Below are 11,810 nucleotides of genomic sequence, written 5' to 3' on the forward strand. Positions count from 1 at the left end.
TGTGTTAAAGCCAGTTTAGCTATTACTTGTCTATATGTAGGTGTGTTTTTGACAGCTTGAGCATAATGTGGGCTTCTCCACTCTTACATCCAGTAAGCCGGCCACAAGAGGAGGTTGTGTGTGAAGCCTGACACCCCCTGGTGTCTATTGGTAAGAACACACAGTACCGCATATATCATAGCAAGTAAAATGCAAACAGTGGTGGGATGTGAACCTGATCTTTGAAGTATATTCCAATAGAAAAGAAAAATGAGGGTCCCCGAGGAGATAAGTAGACTTTAGCACAACATGAAACAAACAACACTAAATACTTTTTAAGGGTGATTTATTCAGAATAAATTACAAGTTGCTGTTAAATAATGCGATCAAGTTTGTCAGATATCTTTATTACACAACTTAAATTTCTTTGCAGAACCTTATATTACTGTGCATCATAGATAACATTTGGTTTGATTTCAAATTGAAGAATGGGATATACCTAAGTACTGTAAAAGACAAAAGTCGTCTTAGTTCAGCGGTTGATAATTATTTATTAGTTATCTGAGTAATAAATAATCAGTTAGAATTAGTTATCTGATAAGTAAGTATAATCATTTCTGGCAAGTCAGTTATGGGTAATGACTTCTTTTTTTAACATGTTTTATTTATAGATTTTTAAAGATTTCAAGAACAGATATAAGACACATCGCAAATCAGAAAAAGAAAGAAAAAGTATGAACAAGAACAATATACTTACTTTGATGTTACACTTTAAATCAGTAACTGGTCAGAGCAAGGCATATGGCCTTTGAACAGACATGATGTTAGTACTTTGTTACAGCCACACAGTGGCGCTATCAGACCATACCAGAAGTTGAGGAGAAACAGCTTTTAAAACTGACAACCAGTTTTAACAGAAGATTGAAGTCTTTAGTGTAGAAATGGATAACTGATTGTTTTCATTGATTCTTTATGTGTGTGTGTGTTCTGCTTCATGATTCATCTAAAAGATTGTTATCTAGAACAGATTCAACCCTTTAACATTAAAATTTTATCTTCCCAATTATCTGGCAGTATTTGTAGATGCAGGAGCTAATAATAGCTCCTTGACTTATTTTAATCTAAAACCATAATTGAAAATGTTAATACATATGCATGGTTTTGGGTCTGTAATTACTATTACATGACCACACTTTCTTTATAAGCTGTATTCAGCACAAAGGACATCTTGAGTGATGTGTCCTTTTTTGATGTGATGTTTCATCTTTACTGATAAAATATTAAAATGTTCATTTTACTTTTTCCCATCCAGGCAGAGGAAAGGTCAACTACAGAGGATCTGTTTGTAAGTACTGAAGAACACTCAAGCATGGCAGATGCTCGCAAACACAGTCTAAACCTTGAAAGACAGTTTCTCTGACCACTTGACCATTTTGACCACACCCAACAGATTAAGTGAGGCGAACATGCCCGTTTGTCAGTCAGTCTAAACTCTCTGTTCCAGCTCAGTGTTCACTGCTGGCATTTGAGGTCGTCTTGAGTTGTTGTGTAAGAGAGGAAATGTAAATTCCATGACAAAAACAAACAAATAAGCTCTGAGCCTCATGAACTGTGTCATTGGTGGATGGATACATGGAAAATAACATCATCTGGACCTGTCAGGGCTGGATGGAGTACAGACAAAGTAACACCATGTTCATGTCATCATGACACCTGTGGTTCTGAAAGCAGCTTCTTACACTTGGTCCAAGCTCAGGGAAAGGGCAAATATCAACTTTACTACAGTGCCTGGGAGAATGATAAAATGTAGTCTTTAGAGTGATGAGGAGGGAGAGTGAAGGAAAATTTTTGAACTGTGGTTTTAGACACAATAAATTACATCTACTGCCTGAAGCTGGTCTGAACCTAGTTGGAAACGGGTGGGAAACAACATCTGTAGAAGCCTTCGCCGGCTTTCTGTATTTATGGAAAGAGAAACCTCCCGGTGACCTGGGAACACGCTTACCCAATTAGCAGCCTCGCCGACGGATCAAATGGAAGTGAAAACATTCACTGCCGTGACGGAGACGCATCACAATGCCCCATTCATGCCGCTGAGCCCCTGCTTTGGGGATGAGGTGGGGTGGGGAGCTTTTCTTCTAGGGAAGTAGTGGGGAGGTGGGATTGGCAAGAGGGAGTTATGAATGCAACGAATGCAGCAAGAAAGTAACTTACCTCACCAACATCTTTGACATGTCGATGGAGGTCTCATTCACAACCTAATATGGTTTTTAGAGGCAAACATTTCTCAAAGGTGTTTTCATTTGGTTGCTGACCACTGCTCACCTTGGACTTTCACATCCCTTTTACCTCAGATCCTGCATCCCTGACTCTACAACCCAACACAACCACTGTTCTTCCCCTGTGGGACGAGGGCAGGGGGGGTCAAGAGGCCTGAGAAACAGCCCTGGGAGAGATCCTCTTGACAGCACCAGGCTCTGGAGACCAAAGGTTACATAGCCTGTAAAGTGTCAAAGCTTTGATTGATTTCATGTCATAGTTATTTTCCTTAACTTTTTTAATGTCTTGTGATTTTTGTGTAAACCACTCATTTCTACAGCCATGGTGAAATTTCAGGCCGGTTCAAAGGTAAAAAAAAAAAGAAGTAAAGTAAAGACTTGGCACCTGCAAAGTTATTTATTTCACAAATGTCGTTTTAATGTGAAATTCTGTCATGATGATCGTCAAGTGAATCCAGGTGTGATTTTGATGAGGTTTACTGTGTGTCTGTAAGCAGACTGATCTACTAAATACAGACTCTATATTTTGATAAAACTGCTTCTATTTACCTAAATATTACAGATCTCTCCAAAGATAAACTATGCAATCATTGCTTTGCAGTCAAGGCTCAGTATAAAGGCTCCTTTATTTCTAAAATTAATTGTTTATTTATGTGGGTGGAGCCATAGGTGCTTCAGTAAATGGCGTCTTACGTCTTTGCTTGTGGATGTTTCCACTGAAGCTTATAAAAATGTTACCAAGCCAAGGCCAATGCTATAAAGATTCTGAATACAAAAAAAGCAGAAAGTGAAAAGGTGAAGCACACAGCAAAGTTCATGCTATTTCAATGAGATTTGAACTTTCCATTCCATGCAGCCAAGTCTGATTTCCCCTTTTTCTGTTTGCTTCTCTTTGCATGGAAACATCTGATAGAAATAAAACTTTTCATGGTGTCAGGTCAGATAGCCATAAATACAACTTGTCAGCACTGAATGACCCTCATGTCTAGAGGAGAAGCCACTCTGAACTGTGGTTTAGAATGGGATATCACATGTTTTAGTATTGCACTTCATACTGAAAAGTGGCTACTGTAAAACAACTTCCATTACAGAGTATCGCTTTACCTGTCACCAGCAGTATTTCATCCTGTGCAACCCAAAAGCATTAAAGATATAAATCAACTATTTTGATGCACAATGCAGATAGATGGTGATTGCTGACCTCCTGTACATACAGTGGACTCTGAGTCAAAATCAGACAGAAAGACAGATCGATGACCGGTAAACTAGAGATGAGCTGACAGCATGTTGGAATGCTGTTGATCACATGTGGCTGCCTCTATCCTTCCTTCTCAGCTCCAGCAGGTGTGCATGATAGTTTAAAGCAGCTGCCATTTCTTTCCCCTTAAGTATCAAACTAGAGAACAGTGGTGTGTTGAAGTATACACATATGCAATGCTATGAGTGTTATGAGGCTTGGCAGAGCACACAGACTCAGTGGGAACACTGTGCATATTGAACTGAAGATAAACTGACAACTTTTATTGCAGGTGATGGTTTGTTGGCCATATATGCACAACAGTGTTGAGATACCATCCAGGTATGTTCAGAGCTGCAGAGCAACATGGAAGAAACGACCCTCCACACCAGCCTTGAAGTTGCTGTGACTGATCTCACAGGTACGGCATAAGAGGAAGTAGGGCGTTGTGTTCCTTTCCTCCTCACATCAATTTGCCAACTGGTTGTGAATGGATGCCATTTTGAAACATGCAAATGTGGGTAGCCTCTGCCTGTATCAGCTGATGCAGGTCAGTGTTGTTTTTGGCTGAGCCTCAAAGGCCTAGGGGGAGAAAGACATACTCAGAGTTAGAAAAGGTCGCATAAACTCTAGCAGGATTACTTTACCAACACTTTCCATGGCTGAGATCCTGTGAATGGATCCATTGTGGGGTGGGTCTCTGCTCGCGGAAGGCAAACTCTGTCAGGATCCAGTTCATTAGCACCTAGTTTACTGTTTGAAGTTGGGTATTTATCCGGTGTCTAAAGGGGAACCCCGCTCTGACATACAGTATCTGTGTGTGTGTGTGTGTGTGTATACATATATATATATATATATATATATATATATATATATATATATATATATATATATATATATATATATATATATATATATATATGTATATGTATGTATGTATATGTATGTATGTGTGTGAGTGTGTATGTATGTGTGCACTCATGTATCCATGTGCGGGCACGTAATGTGCGTTTGTACAAACCTACAGTACTCATTGGATCTACAGGGGGTTTCCAGAGCAAATTGCTCAAGAGCAAATAAAACTTTCCGTGGTGCAATAAAATGTATGGAGAATGAACAGGAGGGACATTGGTGCAGCTCTGAAGGTGGGAAACAACCTTCGGGATATGTTGAAAAAATATATACATAAGGGCTTGATATATATATGTTCTGACAGCCTTGACTTTGAAAAAAAAAAATCACAGGCATAGGTAGTTAGATATGTTATATGAAGCTCATTTGTTTTCTATTGTTGTATTTTTGTAGGAGTCGAAAAAGTCAGCGAGACTATAAAACATAATTGTTTCAAGTCATTATGGAATGAATTTAGTGTTAGTAAACAGGGCTTGAAACACTGTTTACTTGTGGAATAAAGCAGCAGTAGTTCGGGTTATTCCACTGTCTTTTCAACTATCATGTGAGATGGTCTGTGTGTGTTTTCTGTCTTCTTTTCTTTTGTGATCTGTTTGTGCTTTGGAAGGCGTCCCTGTCTCTTTGGTCAGACAAAAGTGCCGCGTTGAGCAAAACCTCCACTCCACTTTTATGGTCCATGTGGGCCGTCCTATTTGTACATGCTTAGAGCAAATTAGACCAGCAGCTGCGCATGGCTGTCCCATTCCATGTTGGCTTTTCATGATAAAAATATGCTTCGGTAAACCTCACAGCTTGGATCCAGAAATACGCAGCGCGTTTCTTTTGGCATTTAACGCCTGTCCATATTTACTATCAGCACTTCCTTTTTCCAGCATGAAAAGAGAATGACATAGGAGACTGTGACACAGAAGAGTGGGGTGGAGGTAAATAAGAGGAATGGAGAGACAGAAGGGGGCAGAAAGAAACAGAAAGACCACCTATGCAGATGTTTCCCACATGCAGAAGGAAAACAAGCTCTAGCAAGAAAAGTATGAGGAGAGGAAAGAGAGGAGGCTGCACCTGTTGTGGGGTGATGATCTGGCCATTGGTGACATCAGCCCTCGTAACTTGTTTTGCTGTTTGGGGCATTAACCTATTAGAGGCCAGTGGAGGCTTGCTGAGAGCATTTTACATCTAATGTTTATTGGATGTAGTTCAGGAATTTAAAAGCAATACATTGTGTCTTTCGTGTATTGTGTATTAGATGTACAAAATGGAAGACAGTTCTCTAAAACAACTCTCTAAGCAACACTCCCAGGTTCCCAGTCTGATTTTTGTATTTTAAAGAGGGAGCATGTAGAAATCAGTATGTGCTTGAAGTAGTTCCACAAAGGAGAAATGTAGACACATACTTGGTGAGAATATGTGTTAACTTTCACCAACAGGGAAAAATATCACAGAGAGCACAGACCTCTACCAAGGCCAATAACCCCTCTTCTTCTTATTCACAGTACTTTTAAACTAGGGTGGCACAATTGGCTGTTTATGAACAATATTCTGATTTGTGATTGCAATAAAGGTTAGTCTCATTGAATCCAAAAATATCATTTCTGACAACCATTTCACTATACGGTCATTTAACCATACACCCATTTCACACATTTAAGTGCCTAAACAAACACTGATTGGCCATTTACTTCATATATATATATAAATATATATATATGTATGTATGTATGTATGTATGTATGTATGTATATATATGTGTGTGTGTGTGTGTGTGCTTGTTTGTGTGTGTAGATAATAAGCAAATTGCACACAGAAAGAAAAGCTAATACATACACATTTTTACTTTCATTAATTTACTGCCTTATAAAATTGCAATTTTATTCATTGTAAAGCTATATAAATCTTCATAAAAGCTAAATAAACCACACATTATAACTCTTGTTTCCCTCATTTTTTTTTTTTTTATTATTAATTGGTTCCACTGTATACTTTAAAGTATCAGTTTAAATTTGTCATTTCTGCCAGTGGTTGTTTTTTAAGACCAGTTTTAGACTAAATTATCCTGGGGCTCTGGAGTGTTAAAGAAAGTAAAAAAACCTGTCAAACCCAACCCTTAAGAATGGATCTGCTCCAAAATTGAATTTGTTCATTCTTGGCCCATGTTCTTCCCTTTCACCAACTTGAAAATTGTAATAGTTTTTGCATATTCCTGCAGACACACAGAAAGACAGAAAAACAGGAGTTATCACACAATCACCAGAAGAACAAATTCTTTCTTTGTAACACCTTAAACTAAAGTAAAACCTGTCAAAAAAGGGCACTTTTGCTTTGGAATATCTATATCAAAAAATGTAATGCACCTGTTTGATTTACATTAATCAGTCAGGTGTTTCTGTATATCTAGGGACAGTTGCGGAAAGTGGAAGGTAAATATTTTTGCCAGTGTGACAGGAATAAGAAATAAACTCAGCTCAGAATTGAGTTCTTAGGCTAATCATCCATGATTACAGCCTTGGAAGCCAAAACACACTCGATGTGAAAGAGGTTGTTTTTATCTGCATGCTGCTGCTGCTGCAACAGCACGGCCGGTTGACAGAGTTACCTATTCTCCCGAGGGCTCTCACTCTCCTTCTGCCTCTATTGGGCTGGCTCACAGCAGGTCTCTTAGACCCTGGGGACTGTCCTGGGAGACCTGGACAACATTGGCAGCAGGCGGCTTAGCAGTGTCATTTTGCCGCGGTAAGCTATGGACAAAAGCATCTCTTGTTGTAGCAAGCTGTTTGTGGTGCTGTTTTCCCAGCCCTGTGGAAAGGAAAGGACGGCCAGTGACCAATGCCAAACAAACCTGCTCCAGCTCACCTGTGCAGTGAATGTGGAACCGAGTGACCCAGATCTGGATGGAAACCATTGCAAATATTTCCCAGCAAGGTCTCTGGAAGAAGTATTTAGCAGGGCCTCTCAGCAGGGAATTTAACTAACTGTAAATGACTGTGACTCCCTCCAGTTTGTGTCATCTGTTCCTAAGAAGTAGTAAACAGTTGGTTTACCATCAAACCATCCAGTACGTAGTGTAGTGCAGTGCATGTTGTGGACTGAAGTGAACGGAAACTTCAATACCTAGGACTGTTGCTTGTTCATTTCATCATGCAGTAATGGATTTATTGCACAATAGAACAAGTAATGAGAATCACTGTGTGATTAGAAGCAGAGTTGTTGATGATGAGCAGTGAGTCTGTTTATTGCCTTGTACGTGCCGTGCTGCTGGCAAGGCATATTTCTTTTGCCCAAACTACAGCTCTGTTTAGTATAGCCAGCAAATATTTGGCTTGGCCACAGAAATTGAATTATTGGCACTGTATGCCTAGAAGTGAAAAACAGCAACCTTGGGAACAATTATGCAAAGTGAAACATGGTTAAACCAAGTGCTACTGGTTGACTTTTCCATCCAAAATGAAAAAAGGAAAAATTCTGCATGAACAAAGTCTATCTCTCAATAAATGTATATATCTGTAGCTCTACAGGGTCAGACTTTTTCTACCATATTAATTGATATAAACCAAAAATTGTGATGAGGTACACTTCAAACACAGAAAAAAATCTCATAAATAATTGTGTTTAATGATTGTTTCTGACAAAAACAAAAAAACGTAAGACAAATTGGTTAAATGAATAGATAGTTTCTGCTTTTATTTATACAGTTAATTTCCTTACTCTGCTTTGAAAAAGTTATGGAACTGTTACACATATACTGAACTTATTTTATTACTACCAAGATGGATGGGGTAATCCTATTTTATTTTACAATGACAGAGGCACATAATGAGTGGACAAACATCAGGAACATTACCTTTACACAAATCAGTCTCCTATACTATATATTGATACTCTTTGTTTTATATGCTTCGATGACATTAAAACAGCAAATAATTTTCCAAGTTCATGATATAAGTAGCTGACCTGGTAGCTCATGTTTTTTATGATGTTTCTCCTCCTTTTTTCTGTTTCTGCTGGTTTAGCTAACATAATCATCTTCAAGCTTTTTTTTTGTTCTGAGTTATGGAAAATTGGATGAACACCAATTTCATGAGTTATGATATTTTGAGGAGGCCAATAGCCTCATTACATGCTGGTATTGATCATTTCATAATTATACCATTGTCCATTCAGGCATTCATTGCCCTATTTGGCCCAGAATGATCTTATGGAGCCTTGAGTTCCTGTCCCCACTAACCATAAAAACAGGGTTATTGGTTTTTATGAGGGCCTCATCAGTGGGGCATTGAGCGGGTCTTCTCTCATTAGCCATTGAAGCCCCACCTGCAGCACACAGAAAGCCCAAACTCCATTGCTCTCAGTGACACAAACACTATCACGCCTAGCCAGATAGCTAGCTAACCATCATGCAAAATTTTAAGCCAGCTTTGTTTGCTCACAGCTGAGGCTTAAAAGAAAGGCAGGGCCAGTGCAGGAAAGGGCCAGCTTTGACAATTTTCACACAAAGGGAGCACTGTTGGCTAACAGTGAGCAGCCTGTTTCTGGGAGGTTTGCACTGTTCCTGGGGCCCATTTCATGGAACAGTTAGCAAGGCCAAAGGCAACCCGTGGACTGGAGTGATAGTTAAGGCTTTTGGGGCCAAACCTGGGTCTGGCCCTCTGGCTCTCCCCTCTGTCCCCCAAACAGTTCAGAGACTTTTACAAAGCCAAACAGGGACGCTGGTTGCTGCAGGTGTCCCCTCATAAAGACCCACATCACATGGGCTGGTGGACTGACAGACTTGGCATGAATTATTTTTTTTCCTCACCACAGGTGTTAAAAACATCAAAGTAATAATAAGGTGCCATATACACATTATAGAACTATAACAATTTTTAAGGTTGTAATATGTGCACATAAAGTTTTCAGACAGTATAATACTGTTTATTGTGTGTGGACAATTACTTGTCAGTGATCTATTTGCAGATTTTTTCATACTTAGGTTGTCTTGAGCATTAAATATAGTAAGCTGTGATTGAGTCATTCACTCATTTTGGTGCGTAAAAATTGAGCCAGGCCTCATCTTAAGCTATTAGTCGTTCAAATCTGGGCGGAGACCAAATAATTAATTTCATTTGACTATTCAGAGGATAATTTTTCTGCCAGAAGGTGCAGTTACAACAACTGTCTAAAGGGACAGTCTTGGCCTCTCTGTTTGAATTAGCCTCAATAGAATTGAGTGCCCCAAATATGGTTTTCCTGGTGAGAAGGGTATGGAGAAAGAAAGCATGTGAGTAAAGAGAGGGAGATTATTATCCAGGCTTCTCTCCTCTTGACCACAGAGTGGGCATAAAGAGCTCGGCGCCTCATTGATGTCAACCCTAGTTGTGCCTGTCCTGTAGTTTTCAGTTTGGTTTGGACAGAACAGGCGGCCTGGCCTACAGGGGTTGGGAGGACAGGGCCCAGGGTTTCCCACATCACTCAAGGGCCTCTGATAGGCGGTTACACAGGCCGGTAATGACAGGGGGAGAGATTTAGTATTAAAGTCTCCTCTGTTGCCTCCGCTGCTGCTGCCTGACGTCAGGCTGTTAAATACGGGGATGAGAGCATGGCATGGCCTATGGGGAAGGGAGTTAGACCTGTCTTAAGTATACAGCTTTGTGTGCGAGAAGCTGGCTGGGTTTCCTTAGGAGTGTTGCTAAGGACACAAGCTGTACACAGCAAGTGGAGAATTTGAGATCACAGTCAATCATTAAAGGGATTTGCATCTGCCATAAATATGAAGTAAGTCAAGGTAAAAGGTGATAAGACTGGATGAAGGACGGGCATCCTGACACAGTGACTCATTCTAAATGGCCTATATTTCACTGGGTGGACTCTGGGTTAACACTACAATGTTTCTGGCCAAAAATAACAGTAAAATTATTCTTTATAGTGTTTAGTTATTTGGTAGTCCTGCCTTGCTTTCCTTTCAGTTTTATAACCACTATCCCACATACAATACTGGGGGTTTTCCCTGGTTATTTGTAGAGCATTATAACAGTTGAGTTCATGACTAATGAACTTGGGAAGCCAGCTAGATGGTTGGAAACTGGTTTGAAAATGCCCTATACTCACAACTAAAAGACCTCATTGTCTTTGTCAGTTTGCAAGTCAACCGTACAACCAATACTCAAAGCTGCTCAGCAACATTAAAGCAGCCGATTGCTGCACCTGCATCCACAGATCATCACACCATTGTGGCATTTAAAGAAAAGGCCTCAGTCAAACACGTCCCCTGACCTTCTCTAGCTAACATAAACTAATTAGGCTGACTCTGAAAGGAATGGCCAGCCACTGGATTAATCAGCCTCCACAGATCTGGACCATGCAATTTTGCTCCGGCCAGCTCTCCCCACTAGAACCTCATTATCTCACATTTTCAAAGGAGCGCCATGGTAAATAGCAGGAGGGGCTGAAGGGATGGAGAAACGGAGGAGGTGGCAGTACAGGAAGGGGCTTCCCCAGTTCCTCTCTTCTCACATTGGTCTCAGAAGGGAAATGTCAAGCGTGAAGCTTCGAGAGTGGTCAGTACCGTTCAGTCCAGCAGGCAGCACAGAGGGGGCCTTTGTCCAGCATCACTTAGCGCCAATTACAGCCCGTCAAAATAGTTTTTCTGCTGTGGGGCGACGTGTTAATGGGCCCAGCGTTGGGTGTGAGGAGCGACCTTGTCCACACACACCAACCAGGGGTCAGGGGTTAATAGGGCCCCTCTGATGTGGCGGATGAGATTTCGGCAACCTTTAGCCAGTGAGGGAATGCTAGGACAAAGCCTGTAGAATGTGATACAATTAGGCATAGAGCAAGCCGTGCTGAATGGAGTTGCCTGGGATGGTTGCATTGACCGGGAGCAGATGAGCCGGATGCTGGCCAAACAGGTGCCAGAGAAGGTCAAAACCCCTCCCAAATGCAAAAGAGGACCCAGGTGAGGGCAAAAACACCAGCCAAACTCACGGCTTTATGTAGAGTGAGCACCAATTAAAAATCCTGTTGAACAAATGACTGCTCTACTGGACACAAAGAAGGTCTCTTTGTACTTGTGAAAAGGTCAGCGACTATCCAGCCTTCTGTAGCATTTCCCATCCCAATCCTGGAACCATGGAGTTGAAGCTTGGCTGATGCAGAGGACTCGGCCAGCAAGCCTGTAGACCGCCCTTAGCCAGACTTGGAAGCTGTCTACTTTACTCTCCCATATGAGAAAGTGAACTTGGCATGATTAATGTCTGACCATACTGTGTTTCCTCAGTTTAAGTAATCAGTGATTATCTGATGCAAGATGAAAAAAGGACGGGCAAAATCAAATGTTCATAACATTGAATTGTGCTCTGAGTGCCTGGTCTGAGCATTTGAGCAAAAAGCCAGGCCTCCATTTACACCATAAGTGTGGGAACAGAATCAATGCC

This window comes from Sphaeramia orbicularis, chromosome 24, assembly GCF_902148855.1.
Source record: "Sphaeramia orbicularis chromosome 24, fSphaOr1.1, whole genome shotgun sequence".
Classification (NCBI taxonomy): Eukaryota; Metazoa; Chordata; class Actinopteri; order Kurtiformes; family Apogonidae; genus Sphaeramia; species Sphaeramia orbicularis.